Genomic DNA, 19,821 nt, shown 5'->3' on the forward strand with positions numbered 1-19,821 from the left:
GAGTTGGGGTTGTTCAGCCTGGAGAAGAGAAGGCTCCGAGTGGAACTTAAAGCAGCTTCCAGTACCTGAAGGGGGCTACAGGAGAGATGGGGAGGGACTCTGCATCAGGGAGTGGAGTGAGAGGACGAGGGGTAACGGTTCAGGCTGAAAGAGGGCAGATTTAGATTAGATATTAGGAAGAAATTTTTCACGGAGATGGTGAGGCAGTGGCCCAGGTTGCCCAGAGAAGCTGTGGATGCCCCATCCCTGGAGGGGTTCAAGGCCAGGCTGGATGAGGCTTTGAGCAACCTGGGCTAGTGGAGGGTGTCCCTGCCCATGGCAGGGGGGTTGGAACTAGATGATCATTAAGGTCCCTTCCAACCAAAACTATTTTATAATTCTATGATTCTGTGAAGTAACAGCCAGAAAATGAAAGGCAGATAAATAGTTTTGTTTCATTTTGAAATAGGATTAAAAACAACCAAACAACAAATCTCTAACATACTGCAAACTACAGCTTTTGAAATGAAAACGACCTCACAGAGCTGGAAAGGTGTAGCACTGCTGAAATTTGATACCTATAAACCAGAAGAAGATGTATCAGAATATGTACAGCTCAAATCTGCATAATTCAATAATCATCTTTAATCCAGAAAAGCCTATTTGAGAAGAGCAATTACAACAAACTTATGAAGAAGCGATTGCACTAAGATGTGAGTTGCTTGCCTTACTAGAAGGTACAGTCATATTTGCTTAGCAATAACAGTAACGCAACTGATACCAGCATGCTGCTATCAGCATTTACCACTATCTCAACACCTATAAAACACAAAAAGTAGACTAAAAAACAGAAAAGCTCACCACTTCTTCATGCCTGCATTTTCTCACATTAATTCCATTAATCTGTTGTTAAAAAGACAAAGAGAAGACTTACTCTACATTTCATAAGCATAGATTTCATTTCACTTTTCTTGAAAAACATAAATGAAAAAACTTGTAATTTTACTCACCTGTAGTATTGCATCTCCTATAAAGAGCAAGCCTGAAAGTTCCGCTGAAAATAGAAAGCATATTTTTCATTCATTTTGTATAAAACCTCCTAGATTTCTTATACACAGATTCCTATTTAACACTTTTTTTATATATAATCTTTTAAAATTTTAAACAGAACCTAATAAAAAACTGCAACACACAACTTCAGTGTTACTATGAAAGAATCTACCCAGCCCAGGTACAAGACCATGAAACGTCTTCCATCCATCACTAGCACCTTCCAGGCCATTATGGTGAGTTATGGCATACGTTTCAGAACAGAAAAATGACTGCAGGACTAGGTTCTATCTGTCTGTGAGAGGTAATTTCTTACAAACTGAGGAAAAAATAACATGGAGACTCCAGAGCTACTTATGAAAGAAAAATTTAATTTGTAAACTTTACCAAAGATACTTTAGATCCTACATGCAAGCTTTTACTAAAGATACTTTAGATCCTGCATCTTTGATAAAATCTGTGGAATGTTTATGCTGAGTAAGACTTTATATGCTGAAGAGCTAGACAATCAGTACGTTGTACAAAATCACCAGCCAAACTGAATTTGAATTTTAAAACAAATCTGTACTCTATAAATCACAAGACAATTTACAAAATCTAACTCTACAATTGCAATTTTTAAATATTCTGTTGTGTTACAGAGCTATCTAATGCAAATATACTTTATAAATACACAAGAAATATAACAAAGTGTCTATATAGAAGAAAATAATGCCTAACATGAGAACTAAGAAATGTTAACGGACTATATGGGATTATTTATCTGTAGTATTACAAAACATCAGAGAAGATACTGTCTAGAAAAGACTAGAATTTGACTTGATCCAAAAACTTTACTTATTTACATAAGTTGTAAAACTGGAATCAATACTGACATAAATTAGGATACTCAAGCATGTGTTTGAAGCGCTGGTTTTATTACTTAGGTGTAGACAAGGATGCTTAAATTATTGGAGGATGAACATTCTGATGTATTGTTTTATTTTTACTGAAATAATGCATATCAATATTCTTCGTCTACCGCTTCACATATGACCTACTGTGCTAGCCTGAGGACCTTATGGGCACTACTGGTTTTAAGAATTGCATCAAATGTCACATTATTGTTTAGACGTCCAAAGAAAGAGCTGGAGTCAGTTGAGAGGAGGGCAAAACCGAGCCTGCAGAACTTTGAGGTACAGGCTCTGGGTCAAACACCATTCTCTGTGTCAAAGATCCCTAGTACAGACACATGGCACAACACTTTCTACACAAGATAGTAGTCTCTTACACAAGAGACTGAAAGCAGTAATGGAGATTATAACTCAGCTAGGTATTGAGGTTAGAAATAATGCATCAGCCATTGCAGCAAAAGAACAACAACAAAAAAAAAATTGTGCACTTTTATGTGTCTGTATTTCTTATTTTTCCTGCAGTGCCTAATAACATTTTAATAGCTAGTGTAGGTAATATATGCCACATTATTATGCATTACATACTTACATGTATACTGAAAAGAATGGAGTCACAAGTATAACTTCTTAAGGTTAACCTTATTGCCTTCCTTAGGGGCTCATTCCATGCTACTCTATACCCTCCCTACACACAACTTTCACATCTGCCTTTCAGACTGGCTTTCAGTTCTTTATATGCTGATTACCCTGTACTTCTCTTTGTCTGTGTGGGTAAATATGAGAGTTTGTTTTATGCTGGCACATTTTAATTGTGCAGAAACACCATCCTAGAACTATTGCATACAGATGGAGGAAAATACTCCCAAGTTTATGTTTCTGACCTTACACAAGTGTACACTAATATACACAAACATAACAGAGATTTTAAATACATTGTACTACTATTGATTCATAACCTTCATCTCTCATCACTGTGCACAACATGAGCTGTCTAACCATTATCCATCTTCCTTGCACATATTATATCATTCCAATAATTTCAAAACATTGCCTATTAAAAACAATACAGGGGTTCAACACCAGCTTTGCATGCACTAAAAATAAGTATGGTTAAGACGTTATGCAGTATCAGTTTTACTATATATGAGTTGCTGCAAAGGCTTACACAGTACAGCACTTAATACTGAAAAAACAGGGGTATTATCAAGGTTCTGCCATTACGCACCCCTGTCTGAGCATTACCCTACTAACCAGTGTAAAAAGATGTGCATACTCTTCTTGTGTTATCATATTTTAACGGCCAAAATTTGATCTGCTACAGCTTCCTGACAATAACCATTGAAAAATAAAGGACACAAAATTATTAAATTCAGTTAAATTTCTTAAATAATTTAATTCTCTAAATACCTTTTTATTTCTCTCCTTAAAAAAAAAAAAAAGCTTTACAAGAACTTTTTTAAAAAATCACGTTGAAGATTGCTTACAAAATATTCCAAATATAAATTCTGTAATTTTCAGAGAACAGTTCTGACAAGAGAGAGATCATAATGACATGGAGAGAGAAATGGTACACCAAGAGCATTTATTGATCACTTCCTGAAGAATTTCAAGACTTAACGCACCTTGCTTTAAGAAACACATCAAAACACAATATATTAATCTGACACCTACCTCTTTGTTCTTTGGAAATCTTAGAAATGACCACTGGAATATTATGTTCTGCTCCACCCTGAAAACAGAATAAATGGCAATCTCGTCAGTCACTGGAAAGATCTTTTTTACTTAAAATTATATTTGACCCTTTCTCTAACTGCAGTTTTCAGAGAGACTGAGAAAATAACTCTGATCCTGCATTTCCTCTTTTTATTTTTTTTTTATTAAAGAGTTGATTTGGATTAATTCCTTATCGTCTCTCACAAAGGAGTTCTCAGTTGCCATCATCAGCTCAGGAAGTTAACTGATGTTCAAAAACTCTACAAGATTTGAAGGAAAAAGACATCAGTTTCTGCAAATTCCGGAGAGCTTCATGTATGAAGTCGTGTTGTATAAAAGCCAAATGTCCACCACACTACAATGGTAGCCACACTGTGACCACTTAGTTTTCATGCTGGTAAGAAACAGGTAAACCAAAGCCCAAGAAAAGCAACTTTGGACTTTTCATCTTAAAAGCAGCCTTTGTTTGTTTCCATCTCTGTCACAAAAGTACAAAGAGTGAGCAAAGCAGTGGGATAAGTAACAAGGAACAGAAAAAGACATTTTAAGAAAAGAAACAATAATGGTTCAATAAATGTGGGGAAATAAAGGCAAGCTGGATGGTAATTCAACAGTTCAACAGCAATTCAATGCTGTTGCTTCATTCAATTTATCCTGTTGGGGCTGGAAACATTCATGGTGCTTAAGAACAAAATACTAAAAAGAAACCTTAAATAAAAAGGAAACTCAAAGGAAGCGAAAGGCAGATATACACAAATATTTTTTTCCTCTGCAGAGAGCATCAAAATGTAAGCCTGCACGTAACCTGTACGAACTCAGACCATCAGAAATGACAGTCTGCCACACTGTCATTTTGCCTAGGAATCCTGGCTAAGGGTTTGCTTACTCTTTGCTTCAGCAGCCAGATTTTAATTTGGAAACAATGGCTTTCTTAAGTCCAGGCATCCAGTGTGGAGGTGTGGAAAGGGCTGACATGGGCATTTTGATGGTCTAGGGAACAGCACCTATCCCTTCTCCATGCAATAACCAATTGTTTGACTGAACAGACTCCTGTACTCAACAGCTAGTTCTGTCATGGAATAAAGACAAATTTCCTGTGAAACTGTAGAATTTTAAATAGGATTAAAGTTTCTTTTGCTAGTGGCTATCAATGCAAATGGTCCTAAAAACACCGAGTTAATGGGGATCTCAGTAATATTATGATGATTATATGTCTACAAGAAAAATTCTACTACCATTGCACAAGATGAGCATTTACAAGCACAGAAGGTATTGGTATCTGTAGCACAGTCTGAGTATTCACTCCTCAAAGACCATGAGGCTACTTTTATTTCAGTAAATTGTACTATTATAACTTGTTGAATATCAGTGGCTTCCACCAGAGGAAGAGCAGCAGTAAAAGTTGGTTTCACTTAAGATAATCAGTTCAAGCTCACTAAATTTAAAAGACTCAACCTACACCCTCCAGATTTTTCCTTAGTTGCATGCACATTCAATTTCTTCCAATTTTTTCAACCAGACAGAAAAACAATTGTGGCAGTTCCCTTCCTAAGCCTCCAATGTTACACAGAGATTGTGCTGTCCAAGATATTTGAAGCTTAGTGAAGGAGAGCAGGGTTTAAAGCTCAGCATAGCTAACACATGTCCTTTTTTCTCAGTAAAACGACCTCCCTCCCTCCTTAGACTCAGCTCTCCCATAAAGAGGGAAATGACTGTTATTACTAAGCCAGTCTGCAACGCCCGTGATACGATTATTCCTCTCTCACTCACTATATCTATCTAAATCCATTTACACTGCAGGTTGAAGGAAAATATATATATAAAGGAAATTTATATGTATATATATAAAACATATAATATTTGAGGAAAAAATATATATAATGTATATTAAAAAAACCTACTGTACTGTGAGGGTGACAGAGCACTGGAACAGGTTGCCCAGAGAAGTTGTGGAGTCTCCTTCTCTGGAGACATTCAAAACCCAGCTGGATGCAATCCTGTGCAATGTGCTCTATATGATCCTGCTTGAGCAGGTGGGTTGGACTGGATGATCTCCTGAGGTCCCTTCCAACCTCAACCATTGTGGGATTTAGTGATTCTGTGAAAATGTGTTAATAAAAAAATATCACAGAATGAATGAAGAGGAAGAGAATCATCTAAGTATGTACATAAGTGCAAACAGGTTGGGTGTACATGCTTGCTTTAGAGATTTTTTAATCAAATAAAACTTTGAAAAGCCAAAACAAATTTCAGCAGATATGCTGTTCATCGTTTAAAAAGAATGATCACAACAGAGGCAGGAAAATGGCACTGTACAGAGACCTGGCAGCCAGGAGTCAAACTGTAATAGCAAACCTTAATTTATTTAATGAACTATCAATTTTATCGCCTATTTCCCCAAGAACACTACACTCCAATTATTGAGATACATGATGTTCTTTCAGAACTTATCCATTTAGCAGCTTCTTGTGTCAAATTTCTGCATCTCAGACTTCTCAGAGATGTGATAAATGACTGAAATCCTACACTACACTTGACAAAGTGGATCTAACACCATGGCTATTCCTTCACACACAGAGGTTTATAACTGAGGGTTCTAAAGGGGCTTCAGAAATTAGAAAATAATTCCTTCTGAAGAGTCTAAAACAGACTAGTTCTGCTTCAAATTCAATCACACCTTTACCATTGACTTCAGTAAAATTATGTTCACCAAACACAAAAGAGGTTGGTTTTTTTTTTGTTCTTTCAAACCTGCAAAGAGTGGATTGTAAGCAATGTTTTAAAGGGCTTAAGTTCAGGTCTTGTGTAAAAATCAAACTCACAAGTGGTTTTTTTTTAAGCAGTTAGCTGAATCTCTGATTTTTACAAATGTAGTTGGAGCATCCAGGTTATAACACAAAAGAAGAGAGTTCTGTTCACGGACAAATAACTGGACAATTGGCATTATTAACGTTTTGACCTTCTGCTCTTCAGGGGAAAAAAAAAATAATTGCAAGGGTCCAGAATACTTAAGGTGGGATAAGACACTTTCAAAATTTACTCAAGAGAAAGTTAAAAGGTGTCTTGATAATGTGAGATTTCTAGTAACAAATGGGTGTTTCAATTATCAGAATTAAGGCATGATAACACCCTCGAGCTCAATGCCAAAACTAGAAAAATTCATATCAAAGCACGAGCAAATATTTTAAAGTGAGGTTCATTAATCACTGTACCGGTATAAGTCACACCTCAGATAAACTGCATCCTCTGATATACACCACTGCCAGAAATAAGTCCTCAGACAACCCCCATCTGAAATTGAGAGTAGCAAGACAACAGGAACTACTATAGTACATGGGGTTGTGGGAGATAGAGTTACTGAAACAAGGAGAAAAGGCCTAAGTCCACTTCACTCCTACAGGGTGACTTGTAGACCTCTCCTTTAAGGCATTATTACTAAATAATTATTTTTCTATTTAAAGCTAATAATAAATATGTCCGTTATTAAAGGTTGGGAATCTTCCAAACCAAAGCAAGGCAAAGCAAAGCAAAACAAAAGTAATGAACTGAATGTAATGGATATCTTGCTCTAAAAATTTAAGAATATCTTGCTCTACTAATTTAAGAAAGACCATCTGCACATTCAGTATTTAATTTATATTTCTCAATGATACTTTACACAATATACCTGATACTTAATGTGATCTCGAACTTGTCAGCAATTTTAATTCTAAAAGATAACATGTAATGCATAAGTAAAAAATCAGTTTTAGTGATTCTTTATGAGATTTGCTTTCCAAACCTCAAAAGTTTTTACTGTAACTAGTTATTTCTTACCAACAGCTAATTATAACCTCATTCACCCATATACTTGATTTTACACTGACATCCATTACTTCATGGTTATTCAGTGAACTGTAACCTACAATGACATTGCAGAAAAATAATTTGTAGGCTGTTGACTAAACTAATCAGAAACTTTGGCCACAACATAGCGATTAGTTTTCCTTGAACAGAGAGCGTTAGTGGGTCAACAAGATAACAGCAAGTGTACCAAGACATATTTTGAGAACTAGTACTTCTATTCAGCAATATTCTTATCAATGAAAACACAAATGCATATTAATCCCTCTTCTGAGTCACTTCTTATGTGGTCAGTACTAGCAGAGGTTCACAGGAAAGTCTATACTTTCACTTTACATGCATAATTTAAGCCTCTCTGCATTCATACAAAGTACACTCTACTCTTTCCATTGCTATCTTGAAGCTGAGTGTTGCTGTGTTTTGAAGATAAAATTAATGTTGTGTTGTCTACACTGAGATTCAAAGCTAAGGTAGGTTTACAAAATCATAGAAATATAGATTTGTAGAAAACTTATGATGACACAGATTATTAACTCTTCCTCCCTGTCATCCCTTCCTCCCTCGAAAAGGATCACCTACACTTGCATATGTTCTTAAATCTTAATGAAGAAAGCAAAAACATGGCAACATGACAAATTGATGCTGTTGCTCGATCTACAGCAAAATAAATATGAGAAAGCAACATTTTCTGTCTCATGCATTGCAGTGAATTAATATTATATTCTTTGTGGGAAAAATTGATGATGAACTTACAGGCTGTTCCATATGCCTGCCATTGTAATTTAGCATTCAGTAATAACTACTTAAATTAGAATTCTGTTGAACAAAAGCACAGTCTGTGCAGTTGCAAACACTTTTCAACTCTCATATCAAATCTTATTACAAAGTTGCTCAGCTTGAATCCTAAAGGGATTGCTGGTTGCCTATTGTGACAGTATCTAACATCCTAGAATACGTTTGCTCTATTGTTTCTAGTCCTCCAAAATATAGGTTGTCCTGATTAAAAGTAACATTAACTATATACAATAATACTTTTTGTTTAATGTGGAAGAATAGAGAAAAAAAATCATCCTACCTTTATACTTAATCCAAAACCTCCGACAGTCTGTCTTCTAATTGTTACTGTTCTTTCCTAGAAAAAAAAAAAATCAAGTTTTGTTAGATTTAGTTTGTGCCATAACATCTATATTCATATTTCAATAAGTTGTTTCTGTGCTATCATCCTACATTTATTTTGCTTGTTTTAATTAGCCTGTGAGTTCCTGAATGCAAGGATCTCATGAAACCTATGCTGCAAAGGAAAAAGACAAAGTTTGGAAGAAAAGAAGAGGTCTTGTCTCAGACAAAAGTTGATTTCTTTGTTTCATACCACACTGGCTTTGTGTACAATAGCAAGTACTGCAATGCAATAAGAACAGAACCGTAGAGTTTAAGTTAGTGCACAATATATGCATCTTAGAGGTCTTAATTTCTACTAGTCCTAAATTGTTCCCGTGTGCAGATGAAGCACTACACGCTGAAGTACATAAACTGCCCTCCTGTAGCACATTTTCCAATTTAGTTTAATCCAAAAAGAATACAGCTTGTGTACTCCTAGACCGCTTAGTGATGTGAACCAAAGCATGATAAGTGCACATGATCCAGAAATTAATTTCAAAGCGCATTCCTAATCCAAATTAAAAAAAAAAAATACAAACACAACAACTGTTGACTTCAGATCTATGGTTTAAAAATAGTATCCAATGATTTAAAGTGTGTTGTTGGCAATAGAATTACTCCAAGCAGCAAATTTTTTTTGTTTTGTTGTTCATCCTAACATTTGTTCTGCAAAATCTATAGGCAAGTATGGATACAAACATCTACAAAAAAAGATTTTTTTTTCTAGTCTATCTCATTGACTTTATTTCCAAAGATCATTTAGTATTAGCCAATTTTGTTAGTGGCAAAAAATCTTAGTAGCAGCTATACCCATATGTCCAGACACAAATAGATGGAACATATAGATTTTTTTAATGCCCTCTACATGTGGTTCTACAATGTATACTCATTTCATTATACATATTACATACATCTGCATATATATTTTATCTATATATGTTCATATATTTAAGCACAATCAGCATAGATTGCCAGTGTCAGTCAGATTTGAATAGAGGTGTTTTTTTTTTTCCTACAGAGCTATTGTTTTTGTTTAAATTAGTGATTGTAAACATTTAATCTAAGAAAGAGTCATATAATTTTGCTGTTAATTGGTCAAACAGTTTTGGTTTTGTTTGGTTGGTTTTTGGGTTTTTTTAACATTTGGAATGCATGAAAAAGATATGTTCTTATATTTGTAACCCACAAATGAATGACTAGTATGGTAACAGAGGAATATATGGCTGTCCTGTTTCATCCACGTGCTTATGTGATGTTCAGAGGTACCAGAAGAGCCTCCTTGGCTTTCTACTCACACCTTCTAGGAAGGAACATTCATAACAGGGTTTCCAGAAACTGGACTCAGCCCACAAAGTTATTCCACTTCAGGCCACAAACCGCACTTAGAAAACAATTCGTCTGCCAGGAGGTTTCAGCTACAGACAATATGTTCAGGATAAACCAATACAGGCCACAGCCTGATGGGTGGTCAAAGCTGAGTTTACACAAACAAACATGAAACACTCAGCTGTGGCTCTACCGGTAGTTGTGTTTTCCCTGTTAATTCCACCTCATTTCCAGCTGTGGCTTGTGTTGAACATCTAGTTAAGAACAGAAGCTTGACTTGTACACTCTAATCAATACATTCCAATATTTTTGTTACACATGCTCAAATCAAATAATAGAAAATCCTTGTGGTGATAAGATGTTGAAAAAGAGCAACTTTTCAATAAAAATACACTGGCTTGACAGCATTACATTAACCATGAATGCAGTAAAGAACATCACATTTTACAATTCAATTTCAAATGAAGTACTGTGCTCAGTGAAAATAATAAATCTTCATTAAAATGTTTAGTTCATGATATGTCAGTAAAATTTAAATAGCAGCATATGAATATATTCTAAGCTGGAGCTATGCTTTTAAAAAGCCTAATAGAAAGCTGTCCCACTGAATATTTCTATCCTTGTTGTTGTCTTTCTTAGCACAACACACACAAGTACCCATGTAAGAGAGTCAATACAACACTACTTCCGGTTTTCACTCAAGTGAATGCAGAGTCAAGCCAGCCCTGAAAACACAGATTTTTGGTCTTTTGGGAGTTTACCAGTGCTCTCTGACAGGAAACTAGAAACATTTTACACTGGAGTTGGGCATTACTTTTTAAGAGAAAGAAATGCATGTTTCAGAAATACATTGCTAGCATAACAGACTACTAAACAGACAAAACTGTGTAAAAGTAAGTAAAGAGAACAGAAAAATTTCAAGCAACTGTAATTTCCCAGCACAACATAATTTATCAGAGGGTTTTGTCTGGCATTTTTTCTAGGTTCTCTCCTATCTCCATTGAGAGTAGATATTAAATATTTCAGGTCTAGACTGCTACTGAACTGAATTGAGCTTTAAAAACATACTTCAAACTAGTTCCACTCCAGTGATTTGTTATGTAAAATGAACGCATTGCATTGTATTTAACCTACCTGTTGAACTACAACGAATTATATGTTTCATTAGTAAACCATCAATAATCCCCTAGTCTACAACTGCAAACCTCACATAAACAATAGAGTGAAACAGCTGTTCCAGAACTGTCAGAAGCATCACACATTTCATACACCAGAATTTTGGCTTAGGATCAGACCCCAGCTTTGATCAGCTCTTCTTCTTCTCCTCAGAAGTTTAGAAGAAAAATGATAGCACCCATCTAACCGTAGTTAATTAATCTAAAACTGAGCCATTGGTCAAGGCAAGTTTTCTCCTGTAATCAGCAAAGAAAAATAAATACATTCAATTCAGGTGAGTCAAAGCAGGTGCCCAAGTTAGGTGATAATCATCTTCATCAGCTGTGTCCTCCATTGAGTATACAGCCAGGATGTCAAATTTAACTTTGGAAATACAAATCTCTCCCTTTAGAGTTGCAAAGTAACTTGAATAAGTATTTTGATGGTAGACACCAGCTATATTTTGCTAGAAAACTCTCTATCCAAGTAACTTCTTATTTGTAACTTGCATGACTTGCATGGGACTTTTTGTACGTGACACAAAATAAACAATCGAAGTTTAATTTTCAGTGCCACCTTCAACCAAGGCGAACTGAATAAACCTTTTCTGCAAAGCAATATATTTTAATGTAAAATAATATTTTAAATATCATGATTAATAAAGGTTTGTTCCAGTAAAGAAGGGCTCTAAGTATCCCGACTGACCATTTATGCTGTTCTAAGTTGAAGATACTGCTGCTCCATTGATTTCAAATATCTGCTTAAAATAAAATCTAACTAAAAGTCTGTGTCAGCTGTAGATTTGTCTATTAATATTTTACCTAGTTTCACTTTTTCCTCTGTTTGCACAGGGTAGTATCCTATGACTGAATTTGCAATGGTCTTGCAAATTCCAAAAGCAAGTTCATCTCCAAGTTTACAACATAAACTTGATTCTGATGAAAAGCTACTTAGTTCAACAGCAAGACTACATAAAATGTCCTGTGAGCTTGTAATTCCATCATCATATTTGTTATCTACATTACACCAAACAGAGAGAAAGTTAGAGCTCCTAGGATCCTTAAATGCACGATTCAGAGCAGTGTTTCAGAAGCTGCTTCCTGGAACAGAACAAAAGTAGTTATCATGTTATTGAAAAACTCAGAGCTGCTGCCAAGCTGTCAGCATTTTCCATGCCTCTAACTCAGCAAACTCCTCATCCACACATATGTTCCTTGACTGAAAAGGAGAGCTAAGAGTTTTGCCAAGAAGATTCTTCCTCAGAGCTACGCAGTGAAATAGAAGCAATGTTTTTTAGGCTTTCATTAAAGAGGTATTAAAATTTCTCCTTAAAACTCATATCATCTTCTTGAGATCATGGACATCATCTTAAATGAGATTAGAACTGAAGAATGACTGTGTAAGCACACAACAACAGGAAATAGAAAACACAGAATCCTATGTAATCATTACCTATTTACATTTAGTCTGGAGTTAATATTAATTTTAACAGTTAAATCTTAGGGCACAGTAAAGATTCAAATATTTCATTCTGACTGACATGTGGTGTAAAAGAAAGTTCATAATTGCTTAAATGACTCTTAACAATTATGATTTATTAGTAATACTTTCAAGTTATTTATTCTGTATAATATAAACCAGTGATCTCATGTGATCTAGTAACCTGTCTCTATGAAAGTGGTCAAACAACAGTTGAACAAAAGGATGAAGAAACTTCAAAACTCTTCATAAAACTGAGTTAACAGCGTGTCAAACTTCAATGTTCCATTACTCAACCTTTTTACTACGATATAAATACCACATTTTTAGTTTGGGTCACTGGTGTGTCTGGTTATTCATCTCACAAGAGTAAAGGCATGAAGAAATAATTTGCCTAGGTCCAGAGAGAAAACAAGACTTCTCTTTTCACAGTGGATAGAACAGACACCAAGGTACTATACATATGGAAGAACACGGAAAAAAAAAAGCTGAATGGGTGCAGAACAAAACAGTAGTTGGGAAAAGAGGACTAGACATGCAGAGGAAGCTACAATAGCACAGTGACGTGGAAAAAAGCAGGGAAATAAAAGGAGGAAAATGTTAGAATATGATTTTTAAAATGTAATAATGAGATATAAAGATACAATCAATACATTGTCAGCAACTTCATAGATCAACCTGTTAACATTTGATGTCATACTATCTTCAAGGCCATGCTCTCACATAGTTTATCAGCTATTACTAATCTCAATCCATTTTGAAATAAGAAAATGTCATGAGAATTTTGTTACCATTGAATTATCATACATTTTCAAGAAGGGAGATTTTATGTTCTCTTTTTGGTAATGCTTTGCTCTTTCTTACTGGCATTTCTTTGGATTCATTGACACGAGCAGTCAAACTTTACACTCATTCTGAGTGTAAAGGACACAGGACACAAGGCGATCATATTTCAATTTCAAATTAATAGTGTCAACAAGGTTTGCTAGCAGACTTGCTCATCTGCTAACAACTTGCGTTGTGTGGCACTCAAAGCTTGTTCCCTTATTTCAGTTCCTCATGCAACTGGAGAAGGTCAGCAGTAAGGGATGGCGGCAAAATGCCTGGTCAGTGGGAAATCCCCCTTCCTCTGCAGCCATGCTGGAGACTGAGGACAGCAAACGCAGCTGTGTTGCGTAGACTGTTAACACTGACACTCAACCACTTGTTTGTTCTCACTTCAAAATGTTCCCAGTCCTACAGCATACACCTAAAAGCAGAAATATTCACCTAAATAGCTACTTATAACAATTCTACTCCTAGGACTGATTTCTTTTAAAAGTACCGCATTTCTTAATACAGAAATAAAAGAGGAAAAAACCACAAATCCAAAGTCAGCATGTATCTGAATTCCCACGAGGTTGGGTAACGAACATTCTCTGTAACTCTGCGATAGCTGGAGTTTTCAGCCACTGCCTCACATCATACACTGCCATTGATCAATGCTTTGGGTTCTCCAAGAGTTTTCTGGTTTGCAATATTTTTCTTTGCACAAAAATAAGCTGGCTTAGGTTGTCCCTAAATAATCACATTTACAACTGCCAGTTCCAGGTTGTCACTTAAAAGCTGTCCAGATTGGCAGGGAAAAAAAAAAAGTTACCACCATCTGATAGATATTTGACGAGTTCTGTGAAAAAAACAGATTCACTCCACTGAATAGCTGACAGATACCAACATGAAAATAAAAATCACCATTCTTACTGGTATCTCTGTGACAGTAACAAGAATAGAAAGTGCTTGAAAGGTGACCTATCTACTCACGTATTTGCAATTCTCTCCAGGACAGGGAGTTTCACTTTAGCATTGTTCATACTATTCAATCACCCATCAGAATCAAAATAGTAAATACATACAGAAATAAATACAATACAGAAAATAAACCCATATGTTTACTATTTTAAGCTTTTCACTTTTTCTTCACTCATTTTTCTACTCATTATTAATGTTAACTGCATTGGGTTTACCTACACCAAAATATATGAAAAGAAAATTTTGAACTCTCAAAAAAGAATTATCCAATGTAAAAGATTTAAAATTTACTCTCCAGAAGTCTCTAAAACTCTAAAAAGTGCAAGCAAGGGAAAATTAATATCTTCAACTGACTGCTCAGGGAAGTTAAGTGTATGTTCTGAATTTAAACATATTTAAAAATTAACAATACCTTTGTCATTTAAATGAAAAGTCAAGAAAAATGTTGTGTAAGGTTTAAAAGTTTAAAAATTATCTCTAATGCAACATATTTTTGTAATACCATATGAGCTTTGTATAGAGTTATAAATCTTTCAACACTCTTGATTTCACAATAGCAAAAGGGCAACTTTAAAAGTGAGATATAATACGTTCTTATCTTTACAAGAATAAGAAGAATGATGGTGTGATTAATAATGCCAGAAATCAAGTCTAAATGCAGTTCAACAATTCAAGTCAGCGTTACTTTCTGACCTTGGAAAAGGTGTTTATTGATGAAGGTTTTTTTTAATTAGTATTGAAATTATGAATTATCTTCACATCAACCTCCCCAAAAGACCCTTAACTAAAAAAAAATGCTAAAATAAATGTTTTATTAAATAATGCACTAATACACAGCAGTGTAGAATTATCTGTATGTTATCATTAGGTGAGTTAGCAGATTTTGGAAGATCTATGACTCTTAATAGAACCGTGAAGAAAATAATGTAAAAATTTAATCGTTCCTGGTAGCTGAATTTAGCAAATTGCCAGCTGCTCACAGTTTATTTTCAGTCTTTTAGAAAAACAGTAGCTGATTCAAACCATCCATCTTGTCAGATGGTACACTGTCACATCTTTGGTTTACGGATCTCACGTGCAATGTACACTACAATAGAAAAATTTCTGAGTACAATTAGTAAACAAAATCTATTGAAGAAAAAAAGAAAAAAAACACAGCTCCCTAGACACATAAACTCCTTTTCATGATAAAACAAAATAATCTTTTTACTTGAATTTCAGATGTTCATGAAAAGTGATAGAAATTGTGAGGATTAACTCTAAAATAAAAAAAAAAAAATTGATTCTGGAATTGCAAAGATTAAAATTTTTCCTAGGAATAAATTTATTGAAGGGTCATATTTCAGATCAGAGATGCTATATCTTAGGCTATCCCTCCTCCCATCATAATTTTCAACAAGGTCCGTATTAGGCTATCCTTGTTAGTCCAGGGTATTGACCTACATGTCTAAAAAGACTGGGCATTGCCTTATTGCACATTGTCATGTGGAACATCATATAGCAAAGTTTTCTGAGTATTATTTCATGCAATTCAAGAAATACATTTAAAAGGACATATAAAATAAAGATCATCTATAATTCTGCCATCAATACTGATGAAGTTCTTACAATGTTTAATTCAGCTGTGTTCAGGGTATTTCTTTTCAGATGAAAGGACTAAAAATCCCAGCTGTTCTGTGCCACAATAAACAGTCATGGAAACTTATGACAACTATAATAATGAGAAAGTTGACGGTTGTCAATATAATAATTATGAAAAAAAAATATTTTGTGAGGGTCGAGTACTTTAGGACAGAAAAATGTGTACCTGACCTAACAGTCACCAGTCTTGTCTTCCCATTTTTCCCATGGAGAGACTCATGGATATCTTCAGAACAGAAGCTACTCCAACTCAGGCATTCACTTCTCATAAAGCCTCTCTACAGGCAAGGATTTAATTTGGATTAGTAAAGACACTGCCTTCTAGACTTTGAGTTTCACAAAATGTGAGCTCACTTATGGTCATTTGCACTGGAGTACAAATCTCCATCAGATATCCACTAGCAGCATAAGAAAACCTCTGTAATACTTATTGATGCAACTGATAATGAAATTTATATCTAATCCATGATTGTTTGGAGGATCTTTGATGCTTTATGGAATTACAGATACAATTGCTGCAGGACCCTCACTAACACTAACATTTTGTTCAACCTACTAAAGAAACAGATGCTTTCTTTTTTAGCGTTTAACACTGTTTATGTTGCTTATAATCTTTTGTGCATTTTGTTTTTCTTACTCCAAACTGTATACAACGAAAGAAAAAACAAAGTTCCTTTTCATCTCTTTAGTTTCAGGAAACTAGATCTCTTTTCCACCAGAAAGTAAGTGTTTGAAATTAAGAACTAGATCCTTATCCCATGTACTCACATTAAGCAGGATCTCATTCCTAAGGAGCCATTGATTTAAATTAGATTATTTCACAGGATGCAGATCAGGGTACCGCTGGAACGTTAAGAGCCTGTTTAAAGCTTGTTAGAGGAGCAGGCAAATTGATTCAGACCCAACAAACAGAAGAGATACTGTTATGAACTAGAAACAGTAATAGCCGTTCCTTACTTGACAGTGCAGAAGTGATTAAGTAAAACACTATAATTAAATTGATTACTTATTAAAACAGATTATAAATAACTTTTACTGTAGCTACTTGTCTGTAAAATTTAACAGTGCTATTGCTCCTCAGTCACAAATTTTATTTTTATTCTTTAGAGTTCATTCCATGAGGCATTCAATGTCAGTTGCTAATGAAAACACTTGCTCTTGCTCTGTAGAATGCATGTAAAAGACAAACAGATGTGGTCAGTCATCTAGAATGACAGAAAGAACAAAACAAAATAAACCAAGCAAAGTAAAAGATAAGAAAAACAAACAAACAAACAAAAAATAAACCGAATAAATCAGGAATAAAAATTAGGAAAAAATGGAAAAAAAAAAAAAAAAAAAGGAAGCCTGTGGGACTTGTTTGATCATGTTATACAATCAAAGCAAAGGATTACAGATGATTTAAATGACCCATGACAAAAGGACAGTTAATTGTCTGTGAAATGACCATCATCCTGAGTTGGAATGATCCTACTGATTGAAGACCTAGTCTTAATCCCAGAGGAAATCAGGGTAAAGTGCTCAAAAGTTACTAGCCAAACAATGACACTGCCAAGAGAAAAGAAACTCCTCAGGACCACACTGATATCAATCAGTTAATGAGTTACGCATTCAATATGCAAATAAAATCAGAGGAATGTAACCGGTGAAGCAAATCATCCACTGTTTTCTACAGCGCTGTGGAAAAATTAAAGAGGACAAAATTGTAAGATAAAGCCTTTCCTGAAGATATTTAAATAGCAAGTTCAGCAGAAGCAATAGATATTACAGCACAATAATGAAGGTTGCATTTTTGCAACCTCTTAATGCCAGAATGGGGTGGTGGACTAATGGTGCCACGGTGTGTGTTGCTAATTGAACAACTATAGCCTGAGGTTGAAGTCATAATTTCCTTCTATCTGGGCTGCCAGATGTCCTGTATATTGAGGAACAGTACAGTCTGACGGGTAAAAGGAGCGCCTATATTCCATCCAAAGCACATAGACCTATATTAGCAAATTGTATTTGTACAGCATGAAACTGTGAAAATATAATGTCAGATTTGTCATGCAAACAAAAATCTTAAAAATATCTCTACAAAATATGATTACAGAATCTATAAAAATCTCTATAGAAATGAATAGTAAATAGTTTTTATTATTTTAGCCATCTTCTAGAAATAAATAAAAAAATTAGCATTACAATAGTTCCAAAACCTACAGCATTATTCTATATAACATTTTACAGGTCTTCCAAATAGTTGTCTACAAAGCTCAGTAGCTTATCCACAAAATTCAATATGATGCTTAAATAACAAATCTGACACATCATGTAAAAACAGTAATACATAAATCACACCATTACACTGTTTCAGCTGCAGTCCATCTTTGTTAACATGATGTGCTGGTAAAACTATTGACCCTTGCAGCATGGACTGGCAGCATGCACAAAATCTGGTGTTGTACCACCGTATGAAGCAATCAAAGCAACAGAGGACAGCAGATAATTCCTCTCCTAGCAAAGCCTTGCCATAACAGTGGTCATCAATTGTCTTCTCAGCTCCATAGACAATACTCAGATATGTAAGTACATTGAGTTATCTGCATTCACTGCAAAAATCACTGCCTGCGTCATTCCTATCGCACTCAGTGGCTCCAATATTACAAGGTGAGTCCAGAGAAACAATACTGCAGTCATGCATATTGCTTATTATCTTATTCTTGCTTCTTCAATGAGTATTGTTAAGATTTACTCTCAAAAGATGATATAGCAAAATACATTTAGTGTTAACGATATAAAATTAAATACCAAACTGTAGAAGCAAGTGCACACATATGTGTATACATATGCTCACAGGCACGCACACAGAAAATATTTTTGCTTTGTATAAAGTACACGTTAAAGAAAAAATAAAAACTACTTACACCAGAATAGAAAGGCTCACCAGACACACAGATCACATCCTGCTCCTGGATCATCAAAATATCTTTGGCTAAGTGCAGTTGCACTTTGAAAGGCTCCTGGTTACCATCCTGCAGCAAACAAATCCCTGTCTTTGTCTTCAAAGGAAGGAATAAAGAAAAAAGTTTTCTCAGTTAGCACTTTGCATGGCTAGAAGAGGTATTTTGAAAAAAGAATAGTTAAGAGAAGAGGCATAGTTACCATAAACAGGTCAACAAATATCCCAAACTATTAACAGTGATCACTGTAGTTATTTAGTGCCCTCAGACTGCAAGAGAACAATGGTTACAGTAGTAACTAGTGAAGGCAGAATTTTCAATAATAAAACGCTATTCTGCCCATCATTTGTGAAACTTCTTTCAAATTGCTTCAGAGCAGCTATGCTTGTACATCTCATCCTTGAATTAAATGATGACACCTCACTTGGACATGAAATAAAAGCTGATGTTCCAGATATTACACCAATTTTGACACAGAAATACATACAATAACACCTCCAAACTAGCCAGGTGTGAGCAGGGACAGCCTACATGAACCCGTTGAGGGCTTTTCCTGATCTGTGAGCACAACACTGACTTGTGCTTTTACACTCCTTTTCAAATGAGGATGCTGACGTTAAGAATAAGAGAAAAGAGATCAAAGAATGCAACTCCCTCCAGTAACTTACTTCTTGCTCTAATTCTGTATTTTGCACATATAGTTAGAGATCAGGAATTCTGTAGGATTCTTCAATATATGATAAGTGACTTTCCAACAATCTAACAGTGTCTTTGTGGCAGCACCTATTTGTGCTACTTTCTGGGCATTATATGTGTGGTATATTCGACTATGATTCATGTTAAAAGAAATGGAGAAG

The 19,821-nt window shown here is 35.1% G+C and overlaps 1 long non-coding RNA gene across 1 annotated transcript; it reads right to left on the reverse strand.

Moving 5' to 3' along the window:
- Positions 1 to 990: 990 nt before the first annotated feature.
- On the reverse strand, positions 991 to 19,072 carry LOC104467196. Its single transcript, XR_727609.1, has 4 exons — positions 18,929 to 19,072; positions 8,554 to 8,610; positions 3,594 to 3,651; positions 991 to 1,033 (listed from the first exon to the last, which is right to left on the reverse strand). It is a non-coding gene; the product is annotated as an uncharacterized LOC104467196 (long non-coding RNA).
- Between the last annotated feature and the right edge of the window lie 749 nt (positions 19,073 to 19,821).

The sequence above is a fragment of the Pterocles gutturalis genome, unplaced genomic scaffold (genome assembly GCF_000699245.1).
Source record: "Pterocles gutturalis isolate BGI_N339 unplaced genomic scaffold, ASM69924v1 scaffold44774, whole genome shotgun sequence".
Classification (NCBI taxonomy): Eukaryota; Metazoa; Chordata; class Aves; order Pterocliformes; family Pteroclidae; genus Pterocles; species Pterocles gutturalis.